This window comes from Lynx canadensis, chromosome D1 (genome assembly GCF_007474595.2).
Source record: "Lynx canadensis isolate LIC74 chromosome D1, mLynCan4.pri.v2, whole genome shotgun sequence".
Classification (NCBI taxonomy): domain Eukaryota; kingdom Metazoa; phylum Chordata; class Mammalia; order Carnivora; family Felidae; genus Lynx; species Lynx canadensis.
In genome coordinates, this window is record NC_044312.2 from 68,628,681 (window position 1) to 68,640,517 (window position 11,837).

Here is an 11,837-nt window from a genome sequence, read left to right on the forward strand (position 1 = left end):
AGAGCCCGCCTTAGGTTCTGTTGTTGTGACAGGGTCTTGCCCTCCAATGGCTCCCTGACAGTGAAGGCCAGGAAGGTTTTGCTCATTACAGGGGCCCCGTGCTCCCTCAGGCTGGGCTCTGGGCCACTCTTTGTACCCCAGCCCCTGACCAGTCTGTGTGGGGAATGGGGGACAGAATGTCATGCAAGGAGTGACATCGTCTGTGTACTTCCTATGCTGGGATTTCCCATCATCACAAAGATGTCCGTGTCTTGGACTGGGAGCTGGCAGAGAACTTGACCATTATTAGGAGCTGGCATGCCTGAAATGGGTTACAAGTATATGGGGACATTGACTCTTGGGGTCCTGGCCCCGGGGGTGGCTGGTGGAACCAGGTGGGTGGGACCCCTCGAGCCAGTTGCCTGTGGCAAGAAGCAGCCTCATTCATTGCACAATTATTATTATTATTTTCTACACAGGTATATCCGCTTTCCAAAAGTTCACGTTACATCACTCTGCTTGATGTGAGACCTATGTTGATATCTGTTTTTGCCCACTGCAAGAGACCCAAAGAGGATTTGGGCTTTTAAGAAAAGAGGCAAGAAGCAAAAATAGCGTTCAGCATTCATTTTGCAGCGAGCCATTACAGAGGCAGTGGGTACCCCAAGCAGAGAGATCAGCCTTGCCAAGCTCCTTCCCCGGGAACCTGCTCAGCATCTCCACACCAAGCTGCCACAGCTTTGAACTGTGTCTGTGAGCATCTGTGTTTTATCTGGGTGTATTTTGTGTATCCACTAGCGAGATATGTCCTAAGGTATAAAAGAGGTTATTTGGGGGGCCTGAGAGGTTATTTTTCGGGCCTGCACGTGTAAATTAATGATAATGGCTTCTTTGCCTTACACCATTTTGGCTTGTGAAAGGTTTCATAGGAACGTTCTACGATTGGACAGCAAACCTGTATTTACTTGGAATGAACGTGATTGGGAAGCACTTATCTTCGGCTCTGCTGTCCAGTAGGGACGCTAACCACTAGCCGCAGGTGACTATTTAAATTTAAATGACTTACAATTTTAAAAAATTCGAAGTCCACACCTGCCACATTTCAGGCACTCAGTGGCCATACCGTGGCTAGCAGCTCCCATATCAGACAACATAGAAACGAGTATTTCCATCATCGCAGAAAGTTCTGTTGGATAACGCTAATCTAGAACTTACTCTAACCTCTTCGGGACAGGGTGTGGTCTAGAATTTCAGAAAATTTTTGACTCTAGTGCACTACCTTCTACTGCTGTGGTTGTTGCAACAGGGGATAGAGAAATGGAGTCAGACAGACCCAGGACTCACCCCTGACTTTGCCATTTACTAGTTTTGTGGGCCTGGAGAAGTCACTTCGCCTCTGTCAGCCTCCGTTTTCTCATCTATGCAATGCGGACAGTATCACCCCACGGCCCTGGTTACTGGGAGGATTAAATGAGGTAGGGCAGGTGAGTCACCAGAGGCAATGCCTGGCATGCAGTTTTATGGCCTGACCACCCCAGCCTGATTCTGTCTTCTTGCATCCACTCAACCCACAAAAGCCCTTATCTCTGGTCTCTACTATGTTCAGACCTGTGTTGGGTCCCGAGGTTTATTCAAAGGGAGCACCGGGCTTAATTCTAGAAGGAGATTGCAATCTAGGTGAGAGGGCAAGATAAGTGCATGAAGCAACCTGAACGCAATTCTTAGGCAATACACAGTGCAGCGCGTTGTGCGGCGATACAGGGCCCAACGGGAAAGGCATTTGTAGGGCAGGAGGTTTATGTGACAGGCCTCGTAGAGGGAGGGGTGAGAAGAGATCTGGTCTGCAAGGTAGCATCGGGTGGGACGGGCAGAGCTGATTGGAGAATGGTGCCGGGGCAGAGGAACAGCATGAGCGAAGGCAGAAGCCGAGGTGGGTAAAGGAGTGGCCTGGGTTAACGTGCGAGCAGTGAGGGGCAGCTGAGCTGAGGTTTTTGTGGAGGGGGAGCCAGAAGGGTTTGCTAAGAAAATCACGCAGCTCTTGGAAGCCTGGCTGAGTTGCTTGAGTCTGATGAAGCAGGTGGTTCCTGGGCAGGTGGGGCTTTGCACTGAGAACCAGGCAGAGGCTGAGGAAGCCTGTGCTGCCAGCATCAGGAGGAGGGCCTGTGAGGGAGTCAAGGTGACCGTCAGGGAGCTGTGACAGCAGGGACCTGTACTGAGGGCCCTTCACATACGTGTTCACCAGAAAGGGCACTCAGTTGGCTTGTACCAGTAGTCCAGGTGGCCGTGGGCAGAGGGTGGGTAGTGAGAGGAGGCAGGATGGAGGAAATGCATTCACAGCATATCCAGATCTGAGCCCCAGCCCCTCAGGCAGCTGAGAAAAAGAACAGGGTGAGGGCTGAGACGGGATGTAGCAGTGAGCGCAGGCGGGAGGGGACTCCAGACTGGACTAGGTGTCTGAGAAGCAGGGCTGGGTACAGATTCACAGGGCAGAAGCCCCCCTCTCTATGTGCACGTGCCCGTAGGCCCCCCCCACACACACAAGTACATGTGTACAGCCCCCAACTTACATGTGCATGTTCATCATACCCAGAGACCCTTAAGGAAACATGCATATGCACATTTATGCAAATGCACGTGTATGCACACATGCAGGCAAACATCAACACACATGTGTATATACACGTGTGCTCCTCCTGATCCGGCCTCTGCTGGGGCTGGAGCTGGGGCTGGCATTGGGTTCACAGCAACCAGGCCGGGAAGAATCTGTCCTGCCTGGGCACTGAGACCATGTCTGATGGAGGCTTCTCCAGCCTCCGCTTGTAAACACTATTTATTTTGGAAAGCAACTTCTCTATTTTCAAATAAAAAGTTGGGACATGTGGTATTGGATTTCCCTGATCTGACACTGACCTAGAAAAATGTGCTGGCGGGAACAGAAACTGCGTTGCCCCACTGTGCTGGCAGAGGCTCAAGTGCGTTTTGTTCTTCTTGGCCTTGACTGCAAAGGTTAAGGTGCAAGCCAGGGGGTAGCGCCATCTCCTTGTCCAAGCAGCGTTCTTTCTACTTCCTTCTACAGGGCTCGGGGTGGCTGAGGCCTGGGGGCCTCCTGCAGGCCTGTGTGCTCAGGAGCAGGCTGGCAGGGTAAATCAGAAGTGGCTCTGGAGGGCCAGCGTCCAGACAGTAAGCAGCTCCAGCCCATGCAAAACAAGTATGGGGCCCAGCTAGGGGGGAGTCCCCAGAGTTGTCATCAGGGGAATGGGAAATGCAGCTTCAGTTCTGGATGAGGGTTTTTTTTTAATGTTTATGTTTTTATTTTATTTTATATTTGAGAGAGAGAGAGAGAGAGCGCGCAAGCATTATTTTATATTTGAGAGAGAGAGAAAGAGAGTGAGAGAGAGAGAGCGCAAGCAGGGGAGGGGGAGAAAGAGGGAGACACAGAATCTGAAGCAGGCTCCAGGCTCTGAGCTGTCAGCACAGAGCCCGATCTCATGAGCTGTGAGATCGTGACCTGAACTGAAGTCAGACGCTTAACCGACTGAGCCGCCGGATGAGGTTTGAAGCAGGCTCCTGTTCCTTGAAGGAGAACAGGCTTCCAGGACACAGAGCAGCCAGGCCTGTGTGGTGAAGGTCATGGTCTGCTACAGGCCTGTGGGGGGTGTGGATACTAGTGGTATAGAGTCCAAGGCAGGAGCCCCGTATTGGGAACATGGACACCCACAGTCCCTTTAGGGGTGCAAAGTCCTCATCTGATTGGCATCAAAGGAGGCTCAAGGAGGAATATGCAATCCATTGCCCCACAGAACCCCTCAGAATCCCTCAGCCGGTGACTTAATTCTGTCCCTGTTGAGACCAGGCTTCCCATTCTGCCCATTTTCCTCATGGCCTCTTGTGAGGATAAAATGAGATCAGAAATGTAACACGCCCAGCCAGGGCCGGTGACACAGGAAGTGCTTGGTAAATCTGAGATCAAATCCTGGCTTTACCACTCACTCGCTGTGTAGACTAGGGCAGACTACACACCTGTGCCTTCACTCCCTCATCTATAGAAGGCAGGGAATAATAAAACATACCTCACGGAGCTGTCGGGGATCCGATGAGTTAATACACATAAGGCACTGTGAATAGTGCCTGGCTCTTAATAAGCCCGATTAAGTGTTTACTATGAATTAAATGTTATTCTTAGTAAGCTATTCATGTATTCATTCACTTATTCATTCAGCAAGTATTTATTGAGGGCCTGCTATGTGTCAGAATACCGTTCAGGCACTGGGAATACAAGGGTGAATAAGAGACAAACCCTGTGGTAGGTAGAATGATGTCTCCCCCCCCCCCCACCTCCCCGGACATCCACGTTCTAATCCCAGAATGCGTACATAGTCTGTGCTACATGCAGAGGGGAGTTAAGGTTTCGAATCAGCTGGCCAGAAGATAGGGAGATTATCTTGGGTAATCAGGGGGCGGGTGCTCAACGTAATCATGAGGGTCCTTCTGAGTAGAGGAGGAAGATGAGAGGCAGAGGCAGACGTGTGAGGGCGAAGCGGGGGTCAGAGTGATGTGATTTCGGGCTTTGAAGATGGAAGAGGGCCGCGAGCCAAGGAGTGTGTGTGGCCTGTGGAAGCTGGGAAAGGGAAGGAGCTGAATTCCCCCCGCTGGAGCCTCCAGAAAAGAATGCAACTCTGCCCCTGATTTTGGCCAGTGAGCCCTCCGCCCTCCAGAACTGTAGGAAAATAAGTCTGTGTTGTTTTAAGCCAGTAAATTTGTGGGAATTTGTGACAGCAGCCATAGGGTACTAACATAAACCCTTCCTCTGGGAGCTTACATTCACGTAGGGGGAGATAGATAATAAGGAAATAAATAAGGAAATAAACATGGTGTGTGGGATGGGCAATTGCTATCCTTTCTGTGGGGTGGTGAGCCAGGCTGCTGAGCTCAGATATTGCAGCAGAGAGCAGGGGGCAGGACAGGCTGGATGGAGCTCGCCAGTCGGCCATCCCCCCAGCCATTGGCACCCCCCACGGGTCATGCCCCTCCTTTCCATCTCAGTGCTCCTGGGCTCTGGTGGGATGCACAGCTCGCGCTCCGGGCTCCTGCTGGGGAGGGGCAGGTGTGCAGAGTCAGGTGCAGGGGTGGGTGGGGCTGCTGCCAGAAGTCTGGGCCAACTAGCTTGCCCCCAGGAGGCCTGCTGGTGAGGCCAAGAGAAGGATGAGAACGATGAGAATATGGATTTGTCAGAGCGAGGGAGGGAGAGCCAGCTGCCTCTGCGAGAGCCTCTCCAGGTTTTTGTGGTGCAAGCTCTTGACTGAGCTTAATGAGCGGCACCTAGAATCAGCTCTAGGTAGTTTCGTTGGAAACATCTTCGCCGCAGGCATTTTCACTGCATTACTAATCAACCGTAAGGCAGTTTTGCAGTAAAAGATAAAATAACTGGCTGGCTGGTCACATTCCCCCATTGATGAATCCACTGCCTTTGGCAGAGTCGACGTATTGAATGAAGCTAGTTGTCAGTTGGGTTTTATTTCTCCATGGACACAATTCTCACTTTTATGTTACAGTAGACCCTGCTCTCCTCTTTTTGCGCTCCAGGGTTTCTGTTACCTGTGGCCAACCGCGTTCTGGAAGCAGATGATCCTCCTTCCGACATAGGGCCAGAAGGTCAATAGCAGCCCGCCAGGTCACGCTTCCTAGGTCATTCACCGCACTTCATCTCATCACGTAGGCGTCTTATCATCTCCCATCCGCACAGGAAGAAGGGTGAGTACGGGACAATAAGATATTTTGAGAAACACACATTCACATAACCTTTATTACAGCATAGTGTTATAATTGTTCTATTTTATTATTGTTAATCTCTTACTGTGCCTAACTTATAAGTGAAACTTTATCCTAGGTGTGTATGTCTAGGAAAAAACAGTACATCCAGGGGTTCAGTACCCTAGGGGGTCTTGGACTGTGGTCCCTCGGGGCCAAGGGAGGACTGCTGTAGGTAAATGTCAGCTAGCCTTTACAGTGGTCTTACAGCGACCGGTAGGTGGGCCGTCTTAAGACGGTGGATGGTAACAACTACAGAGATCACTTTGATAGAAGATCCGGTGATAAAGCTTCCTGGAGGCGTGAAATGGAAAGTAAAAGGCCAGACTGCATGCTACACTCTGCAGGACAGTGAAAACGTACCAGTCCCCACAGTAGCAAAGCTCAGTTACAAGTGCGCTAGAGCCTTAGCCTTTCTTCCCCATGCCCAGAACGAGCAGCCCAGAACCATGCACAGCACAATGCAAGCGTGTATCCTAGTGCTTGGAAAACTGATACCTCTCTTAATGAAGGAAGAAATGAATTATGAATTGTATTAATTTTTTTCATGTTTCACTATATCCTTAAATTTTTTTTTAATGTTTATTCGTTTTTGAGAGAGAGAGAGAGAGAGAGAGAGAGAGAGAGAGAATGAGCGGGGGAGGGGCAGAGAGAGAGGGAGACACAGAATCTGAAGCAGGCTCCAGGCTCTGAGCTGTCGGCACAGAGCCCAACGTGGGGCTTGATCCCACAGACCATGAGATCATGACCTGAGCCGAAGTCGGATGCTCAACCGACCTAGCCACCCAGGTGCCCCTCATTATATCCTTTTCAGTGTCCCTCTTTTAGATTTCATTATTTTATCTTCATAGCAGAATTGCCTTCCAGCAAACTAATTTTGTGGCAAGGATGCTCATGGCAAAATGCCAGACACGCCGAGAAATCCTCCCTTTAGGAGGCTGTAAAACACCACTTGGACTTGACTTTCATCTCGCCCAGCTGCTTACCAAAGCCTTCCTCTTTCATCTTCGAGGGCTTTAATTGGCAGGTCTGAGCCCAGAGAACTACCTCGGGAGGTGGCGGAGGCCTGGCTTGAAGTCGGCCTCCCCAGCCCCTCCCTGTTCAAGTCACTGAGGTCTGCTCCAACCCAGAGCTTATGCAGAGCAGGTCTTGAGGAGCAGCAGCCTACCACCAGTTGGGGGGCTGCTACTCAGCTGTAGACTTTGAATGGATGGTGCCTTGTGGCCTATGTTCAGGAATTCATGTAGTGCACTGCTCAAGGGCGTTACACCTAAGGGGCATCTTCCACATGGTAGATTCACGCTAACTTATGTGATTGCATGCTGGATGGCACAGGGACTCCGGGTCACCAGATAGGTATCAGGGAAGAGTTATCTTTGACCTCAACTCACGATGGCACTTGGACCTGTGCATGAGCTCGGCATATGTGTGTGCATCCTATAATGCCTGCACTCTAGCTGCCCTTTAGTGCCTGACTCACAGGCTCCTGAGACTTTGAACCTGACATGGTTGCCTCACAGGGGGTGGGTGGGGAGGAGCGGGGTTTCCTGTGTCCCCAAGTGTGCCCCTGTGTTGTATGTGCATGGAGCCAGTGCTGCTGTTCAGCAGGCAGAGTTTAGGTTGTTCAGAGATCTACTCACTCGACCTTTCTTTTAACCTGAGGAAGGGGCATCTTTTCCTAATTTGCGTGAAGGTGTCCCATGGGCCATGCAGACCCTGCCCTGGTTCACAGAGACGCAGCCTTTGCAGCCGCCGTCTGTGCAGTGAGGCCTCACCCTCCATGTCCCTGTGTAACATTTCAGTTCTCAAGTAGCTCCCGCCCTGCTCCCCGGGTCAGCCTTGACCTGGACCCTGATTCCACTCATCTCTGTCTCTTAACCCCGACACTGGACCCAGAACCCTGCCCCTGCCTGGTGTCCACAGTGCCTCAGCTCACTACCTGCAACTCACCTGCCCTGCAGAGGCCTCGGCCAGGGCCAAAGGCAGTGTCTGCACCGTCACGGATGAGCCGAACATGGAGTTGAGAAAATACTTCTGAAGCTAGACCTAGGGAAGGGGTAGAGTGCAAACCAGGAGAGCCTTTCGGGGGAGGAACTGGGCAACGTGGATGCACGTCTTTTGGGACCGTGATGCTGCTCTAGGGAATTTGCGCTTCAGAGAGAATCCACGATGTGTGCACAGATTTTGCCAAAGGTGTTAGTTGAAGCATTGTCTGTGTTAGCAGCAGTTGAAAATAACCCAAAAGTCCATCAGGAGAAGGAGTGACTGAATCATAGATTGTCCTTGACTTGCACACACAGGAGCGTTCCCAGAAATCCATCCAAATGTCAAATGTTTGAAACTGGGACAGTAGCTTATTTTGAAAAACTAACAGTAGCTTTTAAAGTTTGTTTATTTATGAGAGAGAGGGAGAGAGTGCTCATATGCCAGCAGGGGAAGGGACAGAGTGCAAGGGAGAGGAAGAATCCCAAGCAGGCTCTGAGCTGTCAGCGCAGAGCCTCGATAAGACAAACTGCAAGATCATGACATGAACCAAAATCCAGAGTCAGACGCTTAATCAGTTAAGCCACCCAGGTGTCCCTAAGCTTTATAAAGTTGGAAATGATGTTAATATCCACGATTCCTCTCCCCCACCACTATTTTAAAAACATTGTCAGATCACTGAACATGCCTAACTGTTTAGACACAATCTTGAATAACATGTGTCTGAGTTGGGGTTTCCCCAAAAGCAACACCTGAGACAAAAATTTGAGTGCAGGCAGGTGGGAAGTCAGGCTGCAGGACACGGAAGCAGTAAATGCTGAGGGGCGACGGTGAGGCACTCGTTGGGTCTGTTATGGTATGTCTCCAGATTTTGTATGTTTTTCCCTGAATCTCATTCTTTTCTGTAACCAATGAACCTACAGGCGGCAAGCCAATCCAAAGGGTGTTCATTTGAGAATAAAGATTCCCCACATGGTTTCTGATCTTTGTCACAGTTTAGTGATTAGGTGTCAACCTTTCTACTTTCCGCGGCTCTTTATAAAATAGTAAGCATCGAATGCAATCTCCAAGTAAGTGCACAAGAAACAGCACTAACGGCCAACACTTACAAAAACATACTCATGTTCACTTTAGCCTCATTGCAATGGTATGGGGTAGATACCATGATGGCTATTGCTAGTTTATAGATAAAGAAGTGGAGGCCCAGGGAGGTTAAGTAACTTGCTCGCGGACACACAGCCATTAGGCAGCAAATGTTGGCAGTCTTGCTCCAGAATGCTTGCTCCTAATCAGCCTATATGGCAATGCCTGGGCAACTGCTAGGAACAGTTGCTTAGCTGATTGGTAGAAGTCTGAACGTGGCGTATGGAATGGAGTTGAGGGGTGTTAGTATTAACGTACAAAAATATAAGTTTTCAAATTTAAATATATCAACACTAGGGCAGTACCAAATGGTTTATGGCTGTAGCCGGTAGAAATCTTAGTCTATTAACTCGGGTGGGCTAGAAACATACATCTCATTATTTCCAGTGCCTGAGATGAGTTTTATTTTAGACATATCTCACTAAATGGGGGAGAATAATCCCAATAAGTGCACGTGTTGCCTTGACCCCTCTCCTGGGGCCGGGGAAGGTGTATGGTGACGTACGTTGGTTGAAATGGGATGGTGGTAAGGGTCACAGAGAGAGGGCCTCCTTGCCATTTGTTACTGGGTCCCTTGTCTACACCATCTCCTCCATCCTGAGTCCCTCTGGGTGCGCTGGCTCTGTGGCAGTGAAAGGGCATCTCTCGAATGCCTTTGACGACCCTGAAAGCAAAGCCTGTTTCCTTCTGCTTTCTGAGATCAGCCCCTGTGTCTGCGTGTGACACCGTCCTTTCCCTCACCCACCCCTACACGAGGGGACTCTGCCTGGGAGAGGGAGGGGACAATGTAGTGCAGTAGACCCTGCTCCTGTCCTAGCCTCTCTCTTTCTCTTTTTCTCCCATCGAAGAAGTTTTTTTTGGTGTTTGTTTTTGTTTTCCTTTCAAGAGTGAGAAAAACAGCTCCGTCCAGCGACTCTAGCTCCACATCGGGTGTATTCTCCATTGCCAATTCCTTTCTGTTGCTGCTGTTTTGGTTTTTTATTGTTGAATAACAAGCTACCCTATAAATTGGTGGTATAAAACATACATTTTAATTTGGTCTAGAGTTGCCTGATGAACTATGGTGAATATGTTACCTGTGTATATTTTATCCTTAAGTGTTAAAAAATTAAAATTTATCTTCAAATACTATATGTATAAAACTTAATCCCAGTTAAATTTGGATTTTAGATAATGTACTTTTTTTTTTAGTATAAGTATATCCCATGCAATACTGGGGATATACTTAGACTAAAAAATTACTCGTTCTTGATCTGAAATTCAAATTTAACCGATGTCCTATCTTTTTATTTGCTGAATCCAGCAACCCTATTTTGGTCACTGTTTTTTGGGTCAGGAATTTGAGCAGGGATTGGAAGGGGTAGAGGATACCCTTCCATGTTGGGTCTTCACGTCCATGTCTGGTGCAAGGGTGCTTCCCAGCCTCACACTCTCTCTTCACATGAAGTCTCATCCTCCAAGGCTTTTCCATGAAGTTGGGGATTCTCACACAATGGCGGCCTCAGGATAGTCAGCCTTCTTACTAGGAGGCTCTGAGACCTGGCTCCAGAAACAGGAAACAATTGCTGTCAGTCTCTTCAGTCTTGGGTATCACAACCGGTACAACATCACCTCTGCCTTATTCTACCGGCAGAATCACAAAACCCGCCTGGCTTCACCAGGAGGGGACATAGACCCTGCTTCTTCATGGGAGCCGTGGCAAGGGATCTATAGTCATCTGTAATCTGCAGTCATCTGTAATCTGCCGCCTCAAAGCTTGAATGCTGTCTGTGTTTCTTACACGGTCCATTTCCTGAGGCAATGATACCAGCTCAGTTCAACAGCTGTCTGATTGGAGGAAGGGTCTCAGAAAAGGAGGACATTCAGAAGGGTAGAGGAAACTTGGTTAGTATTTCAATAGGTCATCCCACCATACAACCAAAAAGCTTGATAGGGTCGGATATTACATACAGATGATCCCTGACTTACAGTGGTTCTACTTACGAGTTTGTGTGTGTGTGTGTGTGTGTGTGTGTGTGTGTGTGTGTGTGTTTAAGTAAGCTTCACTCCCAGCAAGGAGCCCCATGAGCTTAAACTCGTGACCCTGAGATCAAGACTTGAGCCATCCACGTGCCCCTCAACTTAGGATTTTTTTTTAACTTTACATCGGTGTGAAAGTGACACACATGCAGTAGAAACAGTCATCTGAATTGTGAATTTTGATCTGTTCCTGGGCTAACGATATGATGAACCTGAAGCTTCCAGTCAACCACACCATCACAGGGTTTAACAACCGATACCCTCACAACCCTTCTGTGGTCATACAATGTTCTGGTTTTCGCTTTCAGTACTGTGTTCAATATGTTACGCTAGGTAGTCAACACTTCATTATAAAATAGGGTTGGTATCAGATGATTTTGCCCAACTGTAGGCTAATGTTCTGAGCACGTTTGGGGTAGGCTAGGCGAGGCTATGATAGGTTGGTTAGGTGAATAGGCATATCTCTTTTTATTGTGCTTTGCTTTATTGCACTTCGTGGATACAGTGTTCGTTTTTTTTAAACAAATTGAAGGTTTGTGTTAGCCCCACACCATGCAAGTTGATTGGCGCCATTTTTCCAACAGGATTTGCTCACTTCTTGTGTGTGCCTCACAATTTTAGTAATTCTCATAATATTTTAAGCTTTTTCATTATTTATTATGGTGATCCATGATCAGTGATCTCTGATGGTACCATTGTAATTGTTTCGGGGTATTGTGAACCGTGTTCATATAAGGTGGTGAACTTAATTGTTGTATATGTTCTGACTGTTCCACTGACTGGCCATCCTCCCATCTCTCTCCCTCTCCCTGGACCTCCCTATTCCCTGAGATGCAAGAATATTGAAATTAGCCCAGTTAGTAACCCTACCATGGCCTCTAGGTTTCAAGTGAAAGGAAGAGTCA